This window comes from Canis lupus, chromosome 23 (genome assembly GCF_048164855.1).
Source record: "Canis lupus baileyi chromosome 23, mCanLup2.hap1, whole genome shotgun sequence".
Lineage (NCBI taxonomy): Eukaryota > Metazoa > Chordata > Mammalia > Carnivora > Canidae > Canis > Canis lupus.
Window position 1 is genome coordinate 46577591 of NC_132860.1, and position 26385 is coordinate 46603975.

Sequence of the window (26385 nt, forward strand, 5' to 3'; positions counted from 1 at the left end):
GGACAAACCACGAGAGACTCCTGACTCGCAAACAGTTGCAGAAGAGGAGGTGGAGGAATGGGGGGACTGAGGCGCGCCCTTGACGGGACGAGCACGGGGTGTTACACTGTATGTCGGCAAATTGAATTTAAATAAAATTTTGGAAAAACAGTTATCGGCACATAGTAAGCACTCAGATATTAGCTGTTAGTAGTCCTCCCTACTTTGTGAGGGTTGTTAGGATGTGCTGCATTAAGGTGTATAAACAGTAATACAGCTTCAAAAATGGCGGCTGTGGGACAGGAACCTGAGAAGTGGCTGGCATGACAAAGGTAGTGGAGAAAGTATAGGACGGGTAGGAAAAAAATTAATGCTCCTCATTCCCCCACCAGCCCGGCATTGCAGAAAGTGCACTAGAAAAGCAGAAATGTTTGGTCCTACTATGATTTGAGGTCTGTGTGGTCTGTGAGTGTGCAGGGGCAAAGCACTTTGTCATTAGTCCGTTGTACAAACAAGGAGGTGTGGAAGAGGAAAATGGGAACTGATAAATATGCAAAGAGAATTAGATGCATCTACTATTGAATGTGGCAGTGTTGGATAGGGGACAAATTTTAGCAATCTTTCCCTGCCCTCTTGAATTCCCCTGCGGAGCAGGAAGGGAGGGTAGAGAGATAGAGCTGTGATAAGAGAATAGGAATTGGGTGAAGGGGAAATGCTTCTGCTGATAATTTTCTGTTATGGAAGACACAGGAAGGACAAAAGAAAAATATAAAGGAATTTTTCTGATTGAGACCAAATCGCAGTGTATGAAGTATAAAATGATGCTAAGATTATTTCTGTAAAAAGAAAAAAAGTGTATTAAAAAAAAACTTCTTGCTAGAATAGAGTGATGTTCATTTAAACTAGATTTAATTCATACTGACAACCGATGTTTTAAGAAAATCTTTAAAGTATAGGGCCAGTGAAATATTAACGTGCAAGTACATTCCCCAAAAGAACAACCTAACCTAGTTGTGTTCAGCGTACTTATTAAAATAAAATGTTTTTAAACACAAAAGCTTTTGCTTTTCCATTTTCCAGCTTGGCAAGGATCGGATGGCAGCTGATAGTTTTTATTTATATGATTTTTAAAGAGTCCTTTAACTGTACTCCTCTAATAAGCAAAGAGAATAGGCAGTTAGAAACATTTAACAAGCATAAACATCTACAATGATTCATAAAAGAATTTGCTTATTGATTCCTGGTTTCTACCTGGCTTCCAAAATGCTGACTCACTGTCACCTGATACTCTAACGTGGATTTTTCTAAGCTAAGTTTGGTGAAGATGGATGAATCCTTGAATGGGAGACCCAAGCACTGTCTACAGCCCCGTTTTTTTCTAGAACTATGATAATAGAGCACTTGAAACCATCTGCCTGATGAGGTAATAATTTGTATATGAATCTCTCTGGTAATTAATAAAGAACAGTACTGTGGGGCACCTGGCTGGTTCATTTGGTAGAGTGTGTGACTTTTGGTCTTGGGGTTGTGAGTTGGAGTCTCATGTTAGATGCTGGGATTACTTAAAAATCTTAAAAAAAAAAAAAATAATAATGTTAGTGTAGAGATTTTAGAATCAGACAAATTTGAATCGGGCCCTGATTCTATCATGTACTTGCCCTGTGATTTCAATTAAGTTGCTTCTCCAACAACTGTTTTCTCACCTCTGAAATGGGAATAAAAATATCCACATAATGGATTGTTTTTCCCAATACAGAGTTTGCACAGTAGGATCTCAGTAAATGGATCTGATGCTATTGTTATTTTTTCTTCCTCTGAACTTACTGCTTTACTTCTAAATATTAAAGCAGTAATTTCTGAGAGTGAGCAACAAGCAAAGAATACTTGAATCTCAGCTAAAAGTTAAATGATTAGTACTGAATTATTTTTCTGACATTGGCTACTGTGTCCTATATCCAAGAGAAATTCCCTTGATTAGAAATCCCCTTCAACTCAGTTTTCTTATCTTTTAAAAGAACACTTTAGCCTATCCCAGGTCTTCAGAAACTATTGCTAAAATTAAACTACAGTGTAGGTTCATCTTGTAGCTGAGGCACAGGTGTGCAGGAGCACCTGGCTCCAGGGAGCCCATACAGACCAGGTGCAGCCACTCCCACCTGACAAAATCCAAAGGCAGTGAAACTAATGGTGGTGAAACAAGGAAGGAATTTATTTCAGTGAGGTCAACACGGGGAAGACAGCAAATTATCCTCTCAGCTGTCTCTAAAGTGCTGAAAATACTTCCAGATTTATACAAGGAAAATGTGTGACCAAGGTCCGTGGGTATGTGCAGGTGGGCAGTAAAGGTTAAATTGATCATTATTGTGGAGTCAGTCATGGGCAGTCTTACTGGCTCAGGGAAGCTCTTTCTGCTTGAGGTGCTAGTTTCAGTTCCCATCAGGGGATGCTTTGCTCACAGGGTTTTGTTTTTTTTTTTTTTTTTTTTAAAGACTTATTTATTCCTGAGAGACACAGAGGGAGAGGGGCAGAGACAGAGAGGGAAAAGCAGGCTCCCTGTGGGGAGCCCAATGCAGGACTCAATCCCAGGAACCCAGGATCATGACCTGAGCGAAAGGCAGACGTCTAACCACTGAGCCACTCAGGCACCCCTGCCCACAGGGTCTTTTGCCTGAATTAAGAAATAAGCCAGAAAGAACTTCATTAATTAAAAGGTATAGACTGAGATCAAAATGTCAGTAGTTGAAGTCCTCTTTCAATCCCTCCTATTAAATGGTTAACTTGAAACCTTTCCAAAAGTAATTTTCTTGTTTGAAATCTAGGCCAGTGTTTCTCAGATTATCTGCAGAGAGAACCAGTGTTTTGTTTTTAATTTCTAAGCATCAACGAATGCTTCTTAAAATACAAGAAAATTTAATTACTAAATAAATGAAACTTAAGTAAAAACTGAACATATGCAAAATACAAGGCCAATTTTCTTTGTATTTAATAGATATAAAACGACTTCATAAAAATTGGACAAAAGTTTCTAAATAGATATTCTCAGTTCTGTTCTCATCTCATCGTGGACAGGCAATAAATAGTTCATGGACAAGCACTGATTGGCAAACCACAATTTGACTAGTGCTGACTTGGATCTATAGGTTTGTTGCCTATCAGCTTATCAAGGGATGTTTATTAGACAATCTGAGAAAGAATAAGGAAATAAACTTCTCTTATGAAAGTAAAATGGTGGTTAGGGATGGACAAGTAGAGGGAAAATTCTCTTAAACACACATGCCAAAAACATAAACCTTAGGTCAAGCAAGCATAATTCCTTTGGGAGTGGGGAGGGAGGGGTAGAGGAAAAGGGGGTATCTTAATCTCCATGCCCAGCACAAAGCCAGATGCAGGACTTAATGTCATGACCCTGAGATCATGACCTGAGCCACCAAAATCAAGAGTCAGATGCTTAACCAACTGAGCCACCAGGCATCCCCAGCCCCTTTTTTAAGTAGGCTCCATGCTGGGCATGGACTAATGCCCAAGGCTTGACCTAATGACTCAGGCTTGAGTTATTAGTTAATAACTCTGAGATGGAGACCTGAGCCGAAACCAAGAGTCTGATGCTTAACCAACTGAGTCACTCAGGCACCCAAAGCATGTATATTTCTTATAATTAATTGTTTATGTGCAAAGTTTTAATTTTTTGATGACTTTGGTGTGGAGAGTTCCAATTCCAGTATGGAGAAGTAAACTTCTAACAGATTGACCTTTCCACAGATAATAACTGGAAACTCCAGACGGTAAAACAACAACCTGAGGAGTCCAGAGAATAGACAGAAGTACACAGAATCAAAATGCATATGAAGTGATCAACACAGCATTTCCCACTTTGAGTGACTTTGACCTATGAACAAACAAAAATTGCGGTGTGGTAACAAGATAGCAAAAACTCACACAGAAAGTCTTTCTGGCCTGAGAATAAGGGAGGAATTCCAGAAATGGAGAATCAGAGAACTCTAAACTCTGTTTATAAATTCAGACAATCTCTGGCTATGCACTAATTCAATTTGAATAACAAAGACAGAATGCAAATAGTTCAGATCAAAGAACTCAAAGTAGAATATACTCCTACTCTTTCAGATAAAAGAACTGAAGCGAGATTTGACCTGTTACTCACTATACACAGGACAAAATTTTCAATTTGTTTAAAACTAACTTAATTTCTTGCTAAACAAAAGCATCACCACTTTATAGAGAAATAAAACAGAATCCAGAGACTCCAAAACAATGTTCATAATATCAAGGACAGGGATCCCTGGGTGGCGCAGCGGTTTGGCGCCTGCCTTTGGCCCAGGGCGCGATCCTGGAGACCCGGGATCGAATCCCCATCAGGCTCCCGGTGCATGGAGCCTGCTTCTCCCTCTGCCTGTGTCTCTGCCTCTCTCTCTCTCTCTGTGACTATCATAAATAAAAAAAAAAAAAAAAACATAATATCAAGGACAAAATTTAGACTTACTTGGCATAAAAACTGTTAGGAAAATGGGATGTATTCTTAAAGGAAAAGATAATAAAGAGATGACACAGGTGTTGAAATTATCAGACAATGGCTCAAAAGCAACTAATATAACTGTTCAATGATGCAAAGGAAAATATACTATAATAAGTGAAAAGATAGTAAAATTCAGCAGGGGAATAATATACATTAAGAAGATCAAAATAAAAACTTTAGGAAAAGTACAGTACTTAAGTAAAAAGATTTACTATTGTATCTGAATTAATATTCAGATATACAGTATAGTATATCTATACTAGACAACTCTATACATCACCCAGTGTTCATCATGATAATAGCACTCATTCATCCCCCCACCAACCCTCTTCTCTGGTAACTGTCAGTTTGTTCTGTGCAGTTAGGAGTCTGTTTTTTCGGTTTGCCTCTTTTTTTCTCTGTTCATTTCTTTTTTTAAGATTTATTTATTTATTCATGCAAGAGAGAGAGAGAGAGACAGGCTCCCTGCAGGGAACCCAATGTGGGACTTGATCCCTGGACCTGGACCTGGACCTGGACCTGGATCTGGATCCAGGATCACGCCCTGAGCCAAAGGCAGATGCTCAACTGCTGAGCCACCCAGGTGTCTCTCTTTTGTTTCTTAAATTCCACAAATGAGTGAAATTATGTGGTACTTGTCTTTGGCTGCCTTATTTCACTTACCATTATACTCTCTAGGTCCATCCATGTTGTTGCAAGATTTCATTCTTTTTATGGCTGAGTAATACTCTATTGCATAGATAAATCTTTTTTTAAAGATGTATTTATTTGCAAGAAAGAGTGGGGTGGGAGGGCAGAGGGTGAGAGAATCCTCAAGCTGACATGACACCCTGCTGAGCATGGAGCCTGACACAGGGCTTAATCTCAGGACCCCACAATCATACCCTGAGCCAAAATCAAGAGTCAGAGGTTTATGGACTGAGACTCTCAGATGTCCCTAAATACCATATCTTCTTTATCCATTCATTCACTAATAGACTACTTGGGCTGCTTCAATAATTTGGCTATTGTAGATAAAGCTGCAATAAACAAAAAGGTGCATATACCTTTATAAATTAGTGTCTTTGTATTCTTTGGGTAAATACCCAGTGGAATTGCTGGGTCATAAAGTAATTCTGCATTTTTAATTTTTTGAAGAACTTCCATACTGTTTTCCACCATGGCTATACCAGTTTCCATTTTCACCAATAGTGCATGAATGTCCTTTTTCTACCCATCCTTGCCAACACTTATTGTTTCTTGTATTTTTTATTTTAGCCATTCTGACAGGTGTGAGGTGATATCTCACTGTGGTTTTGATTTGCGTTTCCCTGACGATGAGTGATGTTGAGTATCTTTTCATGTGTCTGTTGGCCATCTGGGTGTCTTCTTTGGGGAAATGTCTGTCCCTGTCTTCTGCCTGTTTTTAAATTGGACTCTTTGGGTGTTTATATATTCTTTATGTATTTTGGATATAAACCCTTTATTGGATATGTCATTTGCAAATATCTTCTCCCACTCTATAGGCTGTCTTTTAGTTTTTTTGGTGTTTCCTTTCTGGTGCAGAAGCATTTTATTTCAATGTGGTCCCAATAGTCTATTTTTGCTTTTATTTCCCTTTCCTAAAGAGACGTATCTAGAAAAATATTGTTACAGATGATGTCAGAGAAATTGCTACCTGTGTTCTCTTTTAGGATTTTTATGACAGCAGGTCTCACATTTAGGTCTTTAACCCATTTTGAGTTTAATTTTATGTATGGTATAAGAAAGTAATTCAGTTTCATTCTTTTGCATATTGCTACCCAGTTTTCCCAACACTATTTGTTGGAAAGACTTTTTCCCATTGCATACTCTTGCATTATTTATTGATAATTAATTGACCATATAATTGCAGGTTTAGTCCTGCGCTCTGTATACTATTTTGTTGATCTATGTGTCTATTTTTGTGGCCAGTACCGTACTGGTTTGATTACTACAGTTTTGTAGTGTATTTTGAAATCTAGGATTGTGTTACCTCCAGTTTTGTTCTTCTTTTTCAAGACTGCTTTGGATATTTGGGGTCTTTTATCATTCCATACAAATTTTAGGATTATTTACTCTAGTTCTGTGAAAAAAGCTGTTGGCATTTTGATAGTGATTACATTAAATCTGTAGATTGCTGGGACACCTGGGTGGCTCAGTGGTTGAGCGTCTGCCTTTGGCTCAAGGCATGATCCTGGCATCCCAGAATCGAGTCCCACATCCATGCAGGAAGCCTGCTTCTCTCTTTGCCTGTGTCTGCCCCCCTCCCTCTGTGTCTCTCATGAATAAATACATAAATAAAAATATTTTAAAAATCTGTAGATTTCTTTAGGTAGTATGATATTTTAACAATATTTGTTCTTCCCATCCATAAACACTGAATATATTTTCATTTGTTCATGTCATCTTCAATTTCTTTTCTTATTATTTTAGTTTTCAGAGTAGAGATCTTTCACCTCCTTGGTTAAGTTTATTCCTAGGTATTTTATTATTCCTGAAGCAAATGTAAGTGAGTTTGATTTTTTTTTTTATTTCTTTTTCTGCTACTTCATTATTAGTGTATAGAAACATAACAGATTTTTGTATATTGGTTTTGTATCCTGCCACCTTACTGAATTCATTTATCAGTTCTAGAAGTTTTTGATGGAATCTTTAGGGTTTTCTATATATAGTTTCATGACACCTACAAATATTTCTATTAGTGAAAATAATAAGCTATACTTCTTCCTTACCAAGTTGAGATGCCTTTTATTTCTTTCTGTTGTCTGATTGCTAGGACTTTCAGTACTATGTCAAATAAAAGTTGTAAGAGTGAAGGTACCTAGCTGGCTCAGTTGGTAAAGCATGTGACTCTTGATCTCAGTGTTGTAAATTCAAGCCCCATGTTGGGTGTAGAGTTTACTTTAAAAAAATAAAATCTTAAAAAGAAAAAAAAGAGTGAACATCTTCATTTTGTTCCTGACCTTAGGGGAAATGCTCTCAGTTTTTCACCATCGAGTATGATGTTCACTGTGGGTTTTTCATATATGGCCTTTCTTATGTTGAGGTATGTTCTCTCAAAACCTATTTTTGGGGGTGCCTGGGTGGCTCAATCAGTTATGCATCTGCCCTTGGCTTGGGTCATGATCTCAAGATCCTGGAATTGAGCCTTATTTTGGGCTCCCTGCTCAGTGAGGAGTCTGCTTTTCCCTCTACCTTTCCTCCTTCTCATGTTCTCTCTCTCTCTCTTTCTTTCTCTCTCTCTCTAATAAATAACATCTTGAAAAAACCCACCTACTTTGTTAAGGGGTTTTTATCATGAATAAATGTACTTTGTCAAATGCTTTTTCTGTGTATATTGAAATAATATTATGGTTTTTATCCTTTCTCTCGATGTGATGTATCATGTTGATTGATTTGTAAATGTTGAACCACTCTTGCATCCCAGGAATAAATCCCACTTGATAATTGTGAATGATGTTTTAATGTATTGTTGGGTTTACATTGCTAATATTTTGTTGAGGATTTTTGAGTGTATGTTCATCGAAGATACTGGCCTGAAGTTCTTTTTTTTTTTTTTTTTTTTGTGCCTTTATCTGGTTTTAGTATCAGGGTAATGCTGGCCTCATAGAATGAATTTGAAGCTTTCCTTCCTCTTCTATATTTTGGAATAGTTTGAGAAGAATAGGTATTTACTGTTTTTGGGAAAATTCAGCTGTGAAACCATCTGGTCCAGGACTTTTGTTTGTCGGGAGTTTTTTGATTACTGATTCAATTTCATTACTAAAAATTTATTTAAATTTTCTGTTTCTTCCTGATTAAGTTTTCAGAGGTTATATGTTTCTAGGAATGTATACATTTCTTCTAGGTTGTCCCATTTATTGGCATATGATTGTTCATAATTTCTCTTATAATGATTCGTAGTTCTGTGGTGTCAGTTGTTATTTCTTCTTTTTCATTTCTGATTTTCATTTGAGTTATATCTGTTTTTCTGTATGACTCCATCTAAAGGTTATCAATTTAGTTGATCTTTTAAAAGAACCAGCTCCTGATTTCATTAATCTGTTCTATTATTTTTTTTAGTTTCTATTTCACTTATTTCTGCTCTGATCTTTGTTGTTTCCTTCCTTCTACTGGTTAGGAGTTTTATTTGTTTTTCTTTTTCTAACTCCTTTAGGTGTAAGGTTAGGTTGTTTATTTGAGATTTTACTTGGTTCTTGAAATAGGCCTGTATTGCTATAAACTTCCCTCTTAGAACAGCATGAGATGCCTTCATTCTGAAGAGCAGAAAGTTCATGCATATATAGTAAGTTCCAGGCACTTTTGCAAGGTAGAAAATAAGCATCAGGCCAGCATCAAGAAAATGCAATGATTTCCTGGATATGATACCAAAAGCACAGACAACAAAAACAAAATTAGATAAATGAGACTACATCAAACTTAAAACATTTGTGCTTCAAAGGACACAAACAATAGAGTGAAAAGACAATTGATGAAATGGGAGAAAATATTTGCAAATCAATATATTAGACAAAAAGACATGTATCTACAATACATAAAGAATACTTACTATTCAACAAAAAAAATCAAATAACCATATTAGAAAACAGACAAAGGACTTGGATAGAAACTTCTGCAAAGATGGTAAACAAATGGCCAATAAGCATAAGAAAAGGTGCTCAACATCACTAATCATTGGAAAAATGCAAATTAAAACCATAACCGAATACCCCTTGACAACCATTGGTATGACTGCTATCAAATCTCCCCCAAATAAGAAGATTGGTAAAGATATGGAGACATTGGAATCCTGTGTACTGTTAGTGAGATTGTTAAATAGTGCAACTGGTATGGAAAACAATGTTTGAGGCTCCTCAAAAAAACTAAAAATAGAACTACCATATGATTCAGCATTCTACTTTAGAGTATATATGCAAAAAAACTTAAAGCAGGGTCTCAAAGTGTTATTTGCCCATCTATGTTCATAGCAGCACTGTGGTTCAAGAGGTGGAAGTAACCCAGATGACCATCAACAGATGAATGGATAAACAAAATGTGGGTTATGTATTCGATGGAATATTATTAAAAAGAAAGAATTCTTTTTTTTTTTTAATATTTTATTTATTTATCCATGAGAGGTACACAGAGAGAGAGAGAGAGAGGCAGAGACACAGGCAGAGGGAGAAGCAGGCTCCACACAGGGAGCCCAATGTTGAACTCGATCCCAGGTCTCCAGAATCACACCCTGGGCTGAAGGTGGCACTAAACCACTGAGCCACCAGGGCTGCACAAGAAAGAGAATTCTATCATATGTTACAATATGGATTAACCTTGGGACATTATGAAATGAAATAAGCCAGTCACAAAAAGACAAATACCATATAATTCCATTTATATGAGGTAATTAAAGTAGTTAAACTCTTAAAAATAAAGAGTAGAATGGTGGTTTCCAGAGGTGGCAGGGAAAAAAGAGAGTTCCTGTTCAATGGGTATAGAGTTTCAGTTTTACAGGATGAAAAAGTTTCTGGAGATCTATTGCACAACAAAGTGAATATAGTTAATATCACTATACTGTACACTTAAAAGTGATTAAGATAGTAAATCTTAGGTACTTTATACTCCAAAAATGAATAAATAAAAATATAACTATCATATGATCCAACAATTCCACTTCTGAATCCAAAAGAATTGGAAGCATGTTCATTATTTAATTTTATGATATTAATCAGAAGTTGCACACCTGAATTCAGCTCTCATGTGATTGGCTAGGACTTAGTCACGGGCCACCACTGAGAGAAGCTTGGAAATACAATGTGTAGGTGTGTGCCTATATTCATTTCCTGTTGCTGTGTAGTAAATTATCATCAATTTAAGATCCTAACATGAAACATATTTATTATCAAAGTTTCTGTGAATCAGGCATCTTGGCATGATTTCACTGGTACTCTGCTCAGGATCTCATCAGGCTGAAATCAAGGTGTTGGCCAGGCTGTGTTCTCATCTGGGGGCTTGACTGGAAGAATCTATTTCCAAGATAATTCAGATTGTTGCAAAATCCCTCCATCTTAACTGTGTAATGTGATCTAGTCACATGAGTGAAATCCCATCACATTCACAAGTCCTGCTACACACAGGGGGAGGGAAATATACAGGGCATGTATAATTTTTGATAAGAAAGAATTTCTTACTACTACATAGCTATTCAAGATCTCTCAGACACACTGTTAAACAAAAACAAAAAAAATTGTTAAGTAAAATATATTTGCTTGATATGTATTTCAAAAACAATACATTTAAATTCATGAATATAAATGCATATTAATAGATCTTCAAGAACAAGTATCAAATTAGCAATCATTATCATCTCTTGGAAAGGAAAATTGGTTGCATTGAGGAAGGTAAGTATGAAATGAAATTTTAACTTTCTCCTCTATATATGTTATAAACTTTTAATATCAAGCATATATTTATTAAATTGAAAAGTAATGAAAGTAAAGAAATAACGGTATTATAAAGATACCTCTAGGGGATCCCTGGGTGGCGCAGCGGTTTAGCGCCTGCCTTTGGCCCAGGGCGCGATCCTGGAGACCCAGGATCAAATCCCACATCGGGCTCCCGGTGCATGGAGCCTGCTTCTCCCTCTACCTATGTCTCTGCCTCTCTCTCTCTCTCTCTGTGTGTGACTATCATAAATAAATAAAAATTTTTAAAAAAGATACCTTTAAATAATCTTTAATAATAATCATTAAATAATGTAAAACATTATACCAAACAATTTTCAAAGCTTTTTTATATTACATTATCTTTGTATTGATTGTATATATACTCCTTATATACAATTTTGTCATACTTTGTCTTTACAACAATCTGTTAGGTAGGTAAGTAGGTAATATTACCTTCACTTTATAGTTAAGGAAATATTCTTGAGTAATTTGCCATACTTTGTTTTATTATATATTTTTTAAAGATTATTTATTTATTTATTTATTTATTTATTTATTTATGAGAGAGAGAGGCAGAGACACGGGAGGAGGGAGAAGGAGGCTCCATGCCGGGAGCTCGACATGGGACTCGATCCCGGGACTCCAGGATTGCGCCCTGGGCCAAAGGTAGGCGCTAAACCGCTAAGCCACCCAGGGATCCCCTGTTTTATTGTATTTAATGAAAATCCAGTCTTTCCTAATCATGAGATAGAGGCAATCTAATGAGTCTGTTATATAAGTGGAGTTTATAAGTGTTCATACACAAAAGATAGGCATATGGCTTTAGTGCATTCTGCAGGGTTTTTGAAGTTATATCAATGCCATAGACTGATAATTTTCAAGAAAACTAAGAAAATTAGAATGATCTTGGGGATCATGATATAATTAAGTAAATAAAATGTAAATGCACTTTATAAACAATATAATGCTATGCAAATAGTAATTATTAGAGTGGCATTTGTTAAGTAGCAGATGGCTCAACAGGACTACAAAAACCTGAGCAGAATCCTGACTTTAATACTTCCTACATGTGGGAATTTAGAGCAGTTATCCTCTCTGAGATCCTATAAAATGAATCTCAGATTCATTGTTCACCCTCATCTTCCTCTATCATGTGAATATGTCTGCAGACACATTCATACAGGAATGTGAGATTTAAGTGAGATGATATATGCAAAAGCATCTAGGTTGGCACCTGGCATGTTATACACGTTCTACTGATGATAGTTCTATATAATTCATTAAAAGAATAAAGAAACACAGTACAAGTGAAAGGAAAACAGATCAAAGAGCAGAAACAGGATTGCTGGGATTTGGGCAATAATTAAAGACCTAGCAACTAGTTTTTTTTATTGATCTTGGGAACGTGTTAAGCAATCAATAGACTGAACTATCTGAAAATACATTTTAAAAAAATCTCTGTATCTGAATCTATTAATCTCATATTTTCAGATAATATCTCTATGATTGTAATTTAATCTAGCAACTGTCACTTTTACATTGAGTAAGTTAAATTGTCAGTTTGATCACAGTTTCTAAACTACACATCTGTGGACATGTTGCCTTCCATTTTTGATTCATTAAAATTACTTTTGCAATTCATGGCATTTTCATGACTGCTTGATATATTACCTCAGGCATTGGGAAGCAGAAAAAAGATTTCTGGCATCTTGGGAAGGATGAATTTGTCCTGGAGGAGATTACATCTTGATGTATTATTATTGAATCTCCTGGAAAATGTTGTATGAGCTGTCCAGCTTTGGTACCTGTTTTCAATGTCTACTGTTAAGTATCTAATGTATATCACATTCATGTGGCATGAGTTGCTTATACTTTCAAGGTCATCTACAGCATTTCTGCTCCAACTCCTAGTAACATAGGGGATGTCTGAGAACAACCACCTCTTCCTGACTTTAAATAAAGTTTGTGTTTGGGACTGGAAATTAATCAGAAACCTACTTGTTTTCACTTAGGGCTGTAATCACTTTGAAACATTGAGATTTGAAGATAAAATTGAGGCAAAATAACCTGAAGTCTCTCTTTGCCTTTTTCTCTCTTGTCTGAGCCAGGAGATTTTGACATCTATTTGCTAACAACTTTTCTATCCTTATGTTAATGTTCTCATACCTCCTTCAGATCTTTGTTCAAGTGTCTCCTCAGGGTGCCTGGATGGTTCAGTTGGTCAAGTGTCAAACCCTTGGTTTCAGCTCAGTTCATGATCTCAGGGTTATGAGATTGAATCCTATGTCTCGCTCTGCGCTCAGTGGGGTGTCTGCTGGAGATTCTCTTTCTCTCCCTCTGCCCTTCCTCTACTCTCTCTCTATATATAAAATAAATAAGTACATCTTTAAAAAATAGTAAAATAAAATGTATGTTCATTTCTTTGCAATGCTTTCACATGATTCATGATTTATAATACCCTTATAGTTCAAGATATAACAGCTATGCAGTACAACAGAAATGAAAAAACTAACAACATTCTTTGTACTACCCAAATAGAGATCTTCAAATCTCTAGGTCTAAATTCCAAAGTTTGGATTCTACCATCACGATGCTGTTGTTCATATACTCTGGAAGACATAAGACAAATTAAACACTGACTTTTTTTTTTAATTGAGAAGTGAAGTAATAGGAAATCTCAAAAGACAGTGACATGCTTAGAATTAATTTAATGACACAGAAGAAACACCACCCAAACACCCCCAGCATTTCAGGGCCACAGTTTCAAAATATGGATAATTTATATATGTGTTTCCAGGTCAGCAAAGTTTACATAAGAGAAACTTGCTTAAATGAAATTGAGGGGGAAAAAAGTGACAAGTACAAACAAGGTGGAGGGAGGTTAATTGTGAAGTGTGCTTTCAGAAGGAGTTGTACAAGGCCAAATCTTTTTATTTAAACTCTTGGAATACAATTTCAGGTTTAATAAATGTATTCCCTACTGAAACCAAATTCATTAGTAATATTCAAACAGGTCTAAACTGATGGCAATAAATAAACAAACAAACTGATGCAATAGACTTAAACAGCCCAAACTAAAAAGAGAAAAAAATAAGGGACTTTGACTTAAAAATCCATGTTTGCTCCAGAATAAAGAAATTCACTGGATAGTTGGCCTCTTCATCCACATTTTATTTTTATAAATATTTATCAAAGCCCTACCTTTTTCACAAAGGTTGTAAGGTGGCTTACGATAAAAGATCTGTGAAATTAAAACAAACAAAATGACAAAATTGGCCAAAAAGTTATCCAAAAAGAACCTTCAATAACCTTAAAAATTCCTCTTAAATAAACTTTAGATTTGGCCCTAAACCTTTGGCAGCCGTACCTAAAAGTAAACACATAATTAGCTATATCATTCTCATTATCATAAAGGAAGAATCATCGGAGTTTTTCAGAAGAGACAACTGTTTTTGTATAACACTGAATTATACAAGAAATATCTCACTGAAATTTTATATAAAGGATATAAAGTGGTTCATAAAATAACATGCTCAACAGCATTTTTGTAGTAAGTGCAGTAGCTTGTTTTATATAACTATTTCTTGTAATAATTTTTAAAATAAAAATGGGTGACATGACAAGAAATAAGTACAAGTTCTTTTGGGAGCATTGAATACAGATACTCAGGGATAGGTCTGGGATGCTTCCTGGAGATGATACAGGAACTTGAGATGTATGGGTTAGCCAGGTGAAGAAAGAGAGGAAGGGCATTGCAACAGAGCAAATTATTTTTTTATTTTATTTTATTTTATTCATTTATTTGACAGAGATATTGAGAGAGCACAAACAAGGGGAGCAGAAGCAGAGAGACAGGGAGAAACAGACTCTCTGCCAAGCAGGGACCTTGATGTGGGGCTCAATCCCAGGACCTGGAGATCATGACCTGACCTGAAGGCAGATGTCCAACTGGCTGAGCCACCCAGATACCCCAGCAACAGAGCAAATTGTAAGTCAGTACCTTGCTCTTAGAGTACTCTGATGTTCATGTAGTTATGACATAATTAATGAGTAACTAAACAAAACATGCAGCCACTACCATTCTAGAAACTTCAACTGAGTAATCCCATCTCAAACTAAATTTGGCTTGGTTCCTATGAGAAGAGAACCAAAATTGGAAAATGCTATGTGTGGGTCACATAATATAATGTGCTTACAGCTGCCTTTCAAACCCCTGCAACACTCCTAAAATATGAAAAGGCCCTGAGATGGGTTTGGGAAAGCATGGAGTCCTCAAAAGAATACAAATTGGGTCCTTCTTTAGAGGATGGAGCTTCAAGTTTAGCTCACTCTGGTTCCCTCATTTGAAAACTTTAGTTTCTTGATATTATTATCTGAAGGTATCTGGTATTTTATAAGACAATATTCCCTAAACTTCTTTTAGTCTTTGTATCACTGTAGTCAGGCAAAGCAAACAAACAAGATAGGTGCTGATGTTGAAGAGAAATCTGTAAAACATCAAGCCTTTATTAATGATAACATATAAAGTATTTTGTATTACAAAGACCAATATATTAATGTTTGCATTTTGTAGAAACGTACACTCTTTTAAAGGCCAGCCAGAATGCAGTCTTTAGGTTAAATTATATAGGACAGCATTTGCTTCACCATACCATAGGATGTCAATTGGGGTTATGTGCAAAAGCTCAAGTAAATTAGGAAATTCCAGTGTTAAAAGTAAGTTAAACAGTTTTGTCTGCTACAGAAAAATTTCAAAACACCAATGTCTCATATACCTCTAAGAATGCATTCTGGTACTTTCCAACCTACTTTGACAATGGAAACCTTTGTTTGACAATATGGTGCAAAACCCCAATCTAGTAGTTCATGAGATACACTTTGGGAAACATAGTTTCAAGAGGAAGAATTATACATGGAGGTGGAAAATCTAGCTCTTTAACAAAGCCTCTATAGTCTTTGAATCCAATGGTGTCACTAACAGATTAATAGCAAGTATTCATAAAGTAGCCTCTAACTTTATATTGCAATGGGAAGAGAAGTGTCTTATCTTTGGAAAAATGTGGTAAATTAATGTTCTTTTTAACATCTGAACTTTCAAGAATGGAGTAGCACATCTTTTAACTTTAAAACTTAAGATAGTATGAACAAATTTCTTTGAGGTGAAATATGCCTTGATATGTTTTGAATTTTTTAAACAAAAGCAAATATTACTCATATGAAATGTTTTGTTTAGTAACTCACACCCAGTATCAGTTAAATGTGGCAATCCACATTTTTACCTATTTTTTGAGATATCAGTTTTCCTGTATGTCATAAAGAAAGCTCATGTCACTGCACCAATGCAAGTAAGTTCTTCCAAGAAAGAAAAACTACTTATGAAACATACCAATATTTCATGCTCCAGCTGAGACATCTGTGCACACAATTGACATTCAGAACTCCCTGGCACACATTATTTTATAAGCCTTTGCATATTTAGCTTTCAAACTCTATTATTATTGTATTTAAAAGAAGTGAAACTTTTTTTTTTTCAAATATTATCCACTACCTTTGAAATGCTAAAGTGAGAGCCTTTGAAATGGGTTTTGGAAAAAATCAACATCATCATAGATATGTTACACTGGAAATGAATTCACTCAGTCACTGACCTTTAACAGCTCTGTTTCTTCTTATAACCTTTAATTTTAATATTTGCAACTGTATATAGTGTAGCTATAGTGCCTTCTCTATGAATACACTTTCTGGATTAGATAGGGATGCTGAATATTTTTCCATATTAAGTAGTCATCTGGATCGAATTGTCAAAATCTAATCCTCAGAACACGACTTTTATTGGTTTTGTGAAATGAACAAAGACATCTACTTTGACACACTCAGAGCAGGATTAAGACATCCTTCAAATCTCCTGATCATTCCAAAGATTAACCGGAAAAAAAAAAAATCATTGCTAACTTTAACCAAAAGACCAGATGTAGAATAATCTTCTATTTTTCCAGTGAATGTTGAAAGGCAGAATTATACAAATGGAGACACACATATACAAATGAGGTTTATATATCTCTCCTCTCTATATATATTTAACTTTTCTTCAGTGCTCTGAAAAGACATACTGCTTTCAAGTTAGTATGATGAATGAATAATGAGTAAAAACTACTATGAAGATTATGTTATATTCACTCGTTGGAGATAATCTTTCTTAATATTTAAGTTTAATATCTTCTCAGGAATAAAAGTTAGGAATCAAACTTATTTTTCCAGCATGCATAACCTGTATGCTGTTCTATTCTCACCTCCCATTAGTTCCTAAACAAAGCCCGACACAAATCAAAATGTTAGTTCATTTCCTTAATGTTTAATAAGAATAGGTGTCCTCCTATATAGTGTGAATAGAACTGACGGTCAGTTAATTTAAGAAAGAAAATAAAATTAGATTAACAAAAAATTACACATGTATACTACATGCATATAAATATGTAATACATACATTAAATATTTTAACTTAAAACATTAATTTAAACATTTTAATTTATAGCTTACTAAGTGCTTTCATTCAAAAATCTTTTGAGGTTAGTACCAAGGCGTTTCTTTTTAGTATGGTTTTGCTAATGGGAGGTCTCTGAAGTCTTTCTGGAGTGAATCACATGCATAATGTATCTTCTGCGATTTCAAGTTCTGATTTCATTAAAATGGAATGAAAACTCAAAACACTTTCAAAGCCATCCAAGTGCAAAATCTTTTAACTTAATGATAGATTGGTTGATTGATTGCAATTCCCCTTCCATCTTCCACATAGTAATATGACAGCATTTAAAAACTTTATTATGAAATATATCAAATACCTGAAGTGTAAATAAAAAAATATGTATAATTTAAGGAATAAACATAAAACAAACACTGGTGTATAACAACCAGGTTAAGAAATAGAATATTACCACACCCTAAGTGTCCTTTTTGTTAGCCTTTAGGCTTTTATGATAATCATTATCTCGTTTTTCTTTACAGTTTTCTGTCCCACATATATTGTTAAATAATATCTTTAGTTTTGCCTTTTAAGGTTTTTTTTTTTTTTAAATAAATGGACTAGGGCTACAAGCATTTTTCTGTGACTTGTTTCTTCCCCTCAACATTTTGCTGGTGTGTTTAGCATTATTCCCTCCTACTGTAGTGTAGCATTCACTTTTATGACACTTCAGTTTACCCCTTCCACTGTTGGTAGACATTTGGGTTTTGTTTTAGTTTTCTTCCCCCCAAAGTAGATCCGAAGACAGATTTGGCTGTAAGCAGCTTCGCTATGGGTTTCTTCTTGCTGGGACCTCTGAAAGTGAAAGTCACTGTGAAACACTTCAGTTTTCCGCACTAAAGGAGCAGGAAGCTGGAGCATTTATCCACCAATTCCTGTTCTAAATTGGTTAAAGGTCACCCCTAGGGCATTAACATCCTTCGGTTAATTTATAGCTTGTCCTACCTGTGGGTTGAGTACACTGAGGATGCCCCCAGGCAGAGATGGGCAGGAAGCCATCACCCTGCATTGAAAACTCTCCAGGATAGGTTAAGTGAATATGGGGGTGGGGGGCTTTTTAGATCTGCTATAATGTGCCCCTTGTACCACGGGGATCCACTCAATCCCTAGGTATGTTTACTCTATCCTGTCACTAATTCTTCAAGGTTCAAGATGCAGGTCCCTGGAAACGGGAAAAATAGTAAAAGACTTAACAATTGGTGGATTAATGGGTCAAAGTACAGTTCCTGCATTTATAATTGGTCCTATAGCTGTAAGTAATGTGCACCCTGTCCTTTACCACTCGGTGTAGATTTTTCTTGGCATGCTAGAAATTTTCTTGGATGCTTGTTTGGTAGGATGACTTCATGCTTCATCTTTGAGGGAACTGAATTACGGGTTATCATACTTTTTTTCAAGACTAGATTGCTGCAGTTGTTCATGCGCTATTATCATTGGGCCTGGGAGCACCAACAGGTACCCTAGCAAACTTCTCTGCATTGGATAAAAAGTGTTATAATACAGAATTTTCCTGGCCAAGACATGTTATAATTTTCTATTTATTTGGCCTTCACATTTTTTTTAATTAAAATTTGTCAATGTTCTTTATGTAGGGCTTTATATAATACAGGATATATATATATATATACACACATATGTATGTATTATATATTATATATATATTAATGTTACTTATGTAGGGCTTTATATATATATCCTGTATTATATAATATGTATATAAATATCATCTAAGGTTTTTAAAATGTTTTTGATGTTATTATGAATGACATGGTTTTCAAGTCACACTTTTTAATAGTTGGTGGTGTATAAAAATTGCTTTTATGTACCAATTTAGTATTAAGAAAACTTGTTGGCTTCTTTGGGGGTTTTCTAAATGGGTAATCATATCCATTTGCGATTATTGAAATAATGTTTTGGCTCTTCTATGCAATTTTTATGAATTTTATTTCTTTTTCTTGTTTTACTGTGCTGTGTAGACTGAGTAGAAGTGATAACAGTAGGCATCTTTGTCTTATCCCTATCAATTTTTAAATATTAAACCAAACTTGAACTTCAGGGAGAGAACCAACTTAGTCACAATGTACTGTGTTTTTATATACTACTGAATCCAGTTGGCTAAAATTTGGTCTAGGATATTCAAAACTATGTTCATGAGTGTGGCTAGTCTGTCATTTCCTATCATGTGCTATCCCTAGGTCTTGTTTTGGTATCCAGGTTATGCCAGCTTTAAAAAATAAGTTGGAAAGTATTCCTTCCCTCTCAATTTTCTGGAAAATTTTGCATAAGACTGGACTTTACTATTCTATCATTATTGAGTCAAATGCTCCTGCTATGCTGCTTTGTCTTGCTGTTTTCCTGATGGCAAGATTTTGAACAAGTATCCGGATTACTTTAGCATTAACAGGTTATCCTGGTTCTCCGTTTTTTTCTTTTCTTTCTTTTTTTTTTTTAATTTTTATTTATTTATGATAGTCACAGAGAGAGAGAGAGGCAGAGACACAGGCAGAGGGAGAAGCAGGCTCCATGCACCGGGAGCCTGATGTGGGATTCGATCCCGGGTCTCCAGGATGGCGCCCTGGGCCAAAGGCAGGGCCAAACCGCTGCGTTACCCAGGGATCCCTCCATTTTTTTCTTGAGCCAGTTTTGGTGAGCTGTGTTTTGTGGTAATTCATCCATTACCTATAAATTTTCAAATTTATTGCCATAAGTTTATTCACAGAATCCTATTATCTGTTTAATCCTTAAAGTTTTAATATTTATGTTCCTCTCTAATTCCTAATACTGTTTTTTCCCCCCTTGGTCAGTCTCTCCAGTAGTTTGTTAATTTAAAGAATCAACTTTTGGCTTTGTTAATTCTCTCAATTATATATTTGTTTCTGTTCTTATTGTTTTTTCTATTTTTATTATTTACTTCTGCTTTCCTTAGATTTATCCTGCATTCTTTTTTTTTAAGTATTTTTATTTATTTATTTATTTATTCAGAAAGAGAGAGAGACTGAGAGGCAGAGACACAGGCAGAGGAAGAAGCAGGCTCCATGCAGGGAGCCTGAGGCGGGACTCGATTCTGGGTCTCCCGGATCAGACCCCGGGCTGCAGGCGGCGCTAAACCGCTGCGCCACCGGGGGTGCCCACTGCATTCTTTTTTTAATTCCTTAAGCTGGATTTTTAAAGTTCATTCTGAGCCTTTTTTTTTTTCCAACGAAAAGCAATTAAGTTGATAAATTTCTCTCCCAGAACTCCTTAAGCAGCATGCATGTTGTTATTGTTTAGTTACAAGTATTTTATATATTTTATTGCAGTTTTTTCATTGTCCCATAAGTTGTACAAGTGAGGGTTTTTTTTTTTAATTTCCAAGATTTTTTTATTTCCATTTTCCCCTCATTTTTAACTTCTTAATTTCCAGTTAATTTTCATGGAGTTTTCCAAGTCAACTTTTAAAATTCATTTCTAGCTTATGTGAATTGTAGTTAGGGAATAGGGTCCATACAATACCGGTCTTTTGAAATTTAATGAGGCCATTTTTTGGCATATAATGTTATCACTTTGCATGAATACACTATATGCTTAAAAAGAATGTTTATTCTCCATTCTCTAGGGACAATACTCAATTCATGGTGATATTTCTAAGCTTCTATTTATTTTTAGAAAATATATTAAATGTAGGTATTTTACAGATGTCTCTTATTTTCAGTCTATGAAGTTTTGTGTATCTTTTGCTGCCTGTAGCTTATGGTGGTTCTCCCTCATGGTGTCTTGTTTACTTATGTGTTTTGTGATTTTTGACAATGGATCTGATGCCGATTTTCTCTAAGTTTGTGGGGATTTTTTGAAGCCTCATAAGATCAATTGCATTTTTCCTTGTCTGTTTCCTGAAGGTGCACCCAACTGGGAGGAAGAGCATTTCAAATGAAATTCTATATGCAGATTTTATTGTTGTCTTTATTTTGGAATACACAAATTTTTATGAACAAAAATCCAAAGTCATACGAATGCTGACTTTTGGTTATATATTTTCAAGAAAGAAGTTTTTCTCTTTGTAACATGTCAGGATTTATTTCATTTCACCCCTACTCTGTGGGAGTACCAGTTTTTATAGGGGATCTTAGAATCCTTACCTTCAACATGCCTAGTCTGTACATCCTGTCCCCCACACCCTGTAAAGTTGCCACAACGCAGGTTCAACTTCTCCAGAGTTCAACAGAAACTGTGAGGGGCAAAGATGGCATTGATACTTGATTATGTCCAGGGATTCCTGGCTTTACTTCATTTCTGGGTATGGTATATGCATTACTTTGGTAGCAATTCACTGACCTATTTTTTAAATACCCCTGTATTGTTTTTCTTTCTAAAGTAGATTTATTGTGATTTAAATCACAGGTCACAAAATTTATTACTTTAATGTGTCCAATCAGTGATTTTTAGTATTTCCAGAGTTGTGCGACCATCACCAGACCACCACCATCTAATTTGGGGATATATTCTTCACTCCAAAAAGAACCCTTTACTCATTAGCAGTCATTCTCCTCACTCCCTACCACCAGCCCTAGACTATCACTAATTTACTTTCTATCTCTATGGGTTTGCCTCAGAACATTTCCTAGAAATCACATAACATGTGGTCTTTCGTGACTGCTTTCACTGAGCTAATGTTTTCTAGGTTCTTCAATGCTGTAACATATATTAGTACTTTGTTCTTTTCATTGCCAAATAATAATCCTTTATGATAATATTTTGTTAATCCATTTATCAATTGATGGACATTGAAATGTTTTGCTTTTGGCTATTATAACTAATGCTGCTATGAATATTCATGTATAAATTTTTGAGTGGATATGTGTTTTCACCAAATTTTATGTTTAACTTTTTGAGGCACTTCCAGACTGTTTTTCCAAATGGCTTTACCATTTTACTCTCCCACCAGCAGAATATGAAGGCTCCAATTCCTCTACATGCTTATCAATACTTGCTATTGTCTGTCTTTTTGATTATAGACATCCTAGTATGTGGGAAGTGATTTGCATTTCCCTAATGACTATAAATATTGAGCGTTTTTTCATGTGCTATTGGCCATTTGTATATCTTCTTTGGTGAAAAATCTATAAAGATTGCCCATTCTTAAATTGGGTTATTTATTTATTATTTGTTTGTTTGTTTGTTTGCTTTTGAGAGAGAGAGAGAGAGGAAGAAAGAGAGAATCCCAAGCAGACTCCATGCCCAGTGCAGAGCCCAAGGTGAGGCTTGATCTGAGCCAAAATCAAAAGTCAGACACCTAATCAACTGAGCCACCCACACACCCCAAAATTGGGTGGTCTTTTTATTATTAAGTTGTAACAATTCTTTATAAGTTTTAGATACAAGTCCCTTAACAGATTAACAGACATATGGTTTGCAATTCTTTTATCCCATTCTATGGGCTATTTTAGTGGTTAATTTTATGTGTAAACTTGACTGGGCCATAGGGTGCCCAGATTACACATTATTTTTGAATGTGTCTCTGGGTGCATTTCTGGTTGAGATTAGCAATTGAATCAGCGGACTCAAGGAAGATTGCCCTCCCCAGTGTGAGTGGGCCTCATTCAATCTGTTGAGAACCTGAATAGAACAGAAGAAGGAGGAAGGAGAATTCATCCCTTGCTGCTACTGCTGCTGCTTCTTTTGCCTCACTTCTTGACCTAGAACATCTCATCTTCTCTCACCCTTGAACTTAGATTCACATCATCATTCCCCTCGTTCTCAGGCCTTCAGGCTCAGACTGAGTTATAACACCAGCTTTCTTGGGTCTCCAGCTTGCAGATGGTACGTCATAGGCCTTCTCAGTTTCCGTAACTGCATGAAGTAATTTCTCATAATAAATCTCTCTCTGGAGATAGATGGATGGATAGATAGATAGATAGATAGATAGATAGATAGATAGATAGATAGATGGATGATAGAGACATAGATATAAACATAGATAGAGATATATAGATATATCTCTTATTAGTTCTGTGAGACTTTTACTCTGGAGATCCCTAACACAGCTATCTTTTCATTTTATTTATTGATAGTGGCTTTGAATCACCAAAGTTCTTTATTTTATTGAAGTTCAATTTATCTGTTTTTGTTGTTACTTATGTTCTTGGTATCATATCTAAGAAATTATTGCTTAATCCAAGATCATAAAGATTTACATCTGATTTTTTTCTATGGCCTTTATATAGTTTTAGTTCTTAATTGAAGACTATGAACCATTCAAGTTTACTTTTGTATATGGTGTGAGATAGGGGTCTAATAGCATTCTTTTAGATGGATACCCACTCACTAGTCCTTGTATGATATTTGAAAAGGCTATTTTCCCTCTCTGAATTGTCTTGGCATTTTGTTGAAAATAATTTGACTATTAATGTTAGGGTTTATTTTTTGGAGTCTCAATTCTATCCTATGGGTCTTTATGTCAATGTTCATACCAGTACCACATGGTTTTTGTTTTTGTAGATTTTAGGAAGTCTTGAAATCTTCCTTCTTATTTTTAAGTCTAGCATTTTAGTTATTTTAGTCAAGAGAACCTTTCAGCATATTTCTCGTGCAATACTGCCATAAATCTAAATCCATCACTATTTATTCCTTTATCGATCGCAGAATGCCTTTAGTGAGAACTTCAAATAATTTAGCTTAGCTTTCTTTTCATTTCTAATAATCTATTTCAGATATACAAAAAGACATTAAAAATATATAGCAATCATGTAGTTTCCATCCAGTTTAGAAAATAACATAATTTAAGTCCCTGTATATACCTTTTCTTTCTTTCTTTTTAAGATTTTATTTACTTATGTATGAGAGACACAGAGCGAGAGAGAGACAGAGACACAGGTAGAGGGAGAAGCAGGCTCCATGCAGGGAGCCCGACGTGGGACTCAATCCCAGGACTCCAGGATCAGGCCCTGGGTCGAAGGCAGATGCTCAACCGCTGAGCCACCCAGGCGTCCCACACTTAGACTATTTAAAGTGGTTTTTTGTTTTCCTGACTAAAAAGCAGGGATACTTTTTTTGAAAAATTGAATTCTCAGTCCTCGGCTAAAATTATTGCACTCCAAGTCAAACAGATGGGAATCGCAGCAGGAGATATGATTGGAACTTGAGAACTCAAGTCTGATTTCTTAGGCTCCTCCCCAGTACCAATGTAATATACTCCCTGAGGAAGGGGTGATTATTCCCATTGTAAAATGCAGCTGACATGCATTCTGTGGAAATAGGGAGGCAGTTTTTAATACTTTTCCTCCCCAGATCATTGATTTGAAAGCCCAGAGACAAAATGGCCTTTATTCTTATTCTTAGTGGGAAGGAAGTGATCTGCACACATTAGTGTCTCTTTCAAATAGAACTCGTCATTACCTTTTTCAGTCTCCACGTGGATACATTGGGAATAGATAAACAATCTTTTGGCCTTGGATTGCTGGTTCATCTTGACCTGGCAGAAAAGTTTACCTCACCTACATGTGATGGAATAGGAGACAGATGTAAGTGGGTGTGATTTGGATTGCCTTCTTATGGGGAGGAGGTGAGTGCTTGGGTTATTAGTGACATTTTGAAATAGAAAATATGAGAAAAAGAGTGTGTGGAAGTAGAACAGCCAGAAAGGGACAATAGGCATTTGTGGTTTTACTTTACATCTCTCTCTCTCTCTCTCTGTCTTGCTCAATCTCTCCCCCCCTCCTGCTTTTCCTTCTTTTCCTTTCCTATTGCCCCCCCCCCCGCCCCCCACAATAGCAACCTGATTTTCCATGGGGAATCACCTCCTTCCCACTCTTAGTTTGGTTTGGTTTGGTGTTAATCACACTAACTCTGCCTCCAGGGATTGGCATTTGAGAACACCAAATCTCCTTGGCCAAATCAAAGCTTGTTGAGATGCAAAGCTGGATTTTTTGAAAGGAAAGCATTCATTATTGTTTATGCTGGACTTGGAGCTGTGAGGATGTAAGCCTGGAGCTTTTAGCAACTGTCTTGCCACCTGGAGAGCTGGGCCTGTGGGAGAATGGAGTCAAGGTACAGGGAAGCAAAGGTGAGAAAAAGGAAAGAACCACAACCTCTGGGATTGGCTGTGCTATACCCAGAGCTACCTGGTAAATTTTTCAATTGTGTCAACCAGTGAATTCCTTTCTCTAAGCCTATTTGAAATGTTTTCTTTCCTTCCTTTTTTTCCTTCCTCTCTCTCTCCCTTTCACTGAAAGAACCCTAAATATCATAAAAAAGTATCTGTATACTCATGCATTTCCTGGAGCTAAAGATGACATAAGTTTGGTTAAAAGAGAACTTAAAATACTATTTACAAACAAACCCTCTTTTTTTAAGATTTTATTTTTTTTAAAGATTTTATTTATTTGTTCATGAGAGAGAGAGAGAGAAAGAGAGACAGGAGGGAGAAGCAGGCTCCATGAAGGGAGCCCGACGTGGGACTCAATCCCGGGACTCCAGGATCACGCCCTGGGCTGAAGGCAGGTGCTAAACTGCTGAGCCACCCAGGGATCCCCAAGATTTTATTTTTAAAATACAGCCAACACCGGGCTTGAATTCACAACCCTGGGATCAAGAGACACACACTCCACCAACTGAGCCAGCTAGGCGCCCCAGCCCTCTTTTATTATTACTGCACACAAGGTAGTGACCACAGCATTTAGTTTTAAAAATCTAAGGTCCGTGTGTTTTGTTAACTCCTATGATGCAGTGTTTTAGTTATGTTAAAGCTCCTAATGAAGTTGATCCTAGGGCACTACCTGTGCTTTGTCTATTATAGCAACTTTGGAAGTATATTTAAAAGATGTTATATTATCATTGAAACTCACAAATGTTCATTAATAAATACCCATGGTGACCACTGCTCAAAGCATTTGTTGCTTCTTTCCTAGCAGGCAAATATTTTCTTTATGAAATTCTGTGATCTCACAGGAAAATGATCT

General features: G+C 36.0%; 1 long non-coding RNA gene across 13 annotated transcripts in view; it reads left to right on the plus strand.

Moving 5' to 3' along the window:
* Positions 1 to 26385, plus strand: part of LOC140615208 (uncharacterized) — a 61576-nt gene that overhangs the window by 931 nt on the left and 34260 nt on the right. For 6 of the 13 annotated variants that reach the window (XR_012015997.1, XR_012015999.1, XR_012015995.1 and 3 more), the window contains exon 3: positions 14742 to 14920. This is a non-coding gene — a long non-coding RNA (uncharacterized lncRNA). Of the gene's footprint in view, positions 1 to 11498; positions 11599 to 14741; positions 14921 to 22619; positions 22684 to 24247; positions 24949 to 25283; positions 26313 to 26385 lie in introns of those variants that run through there. The other 7 variants (XR_012015993.1, XR_012016000.1, XR_012015996.1 and 4 more) reach the window with 7 other exon arrangements.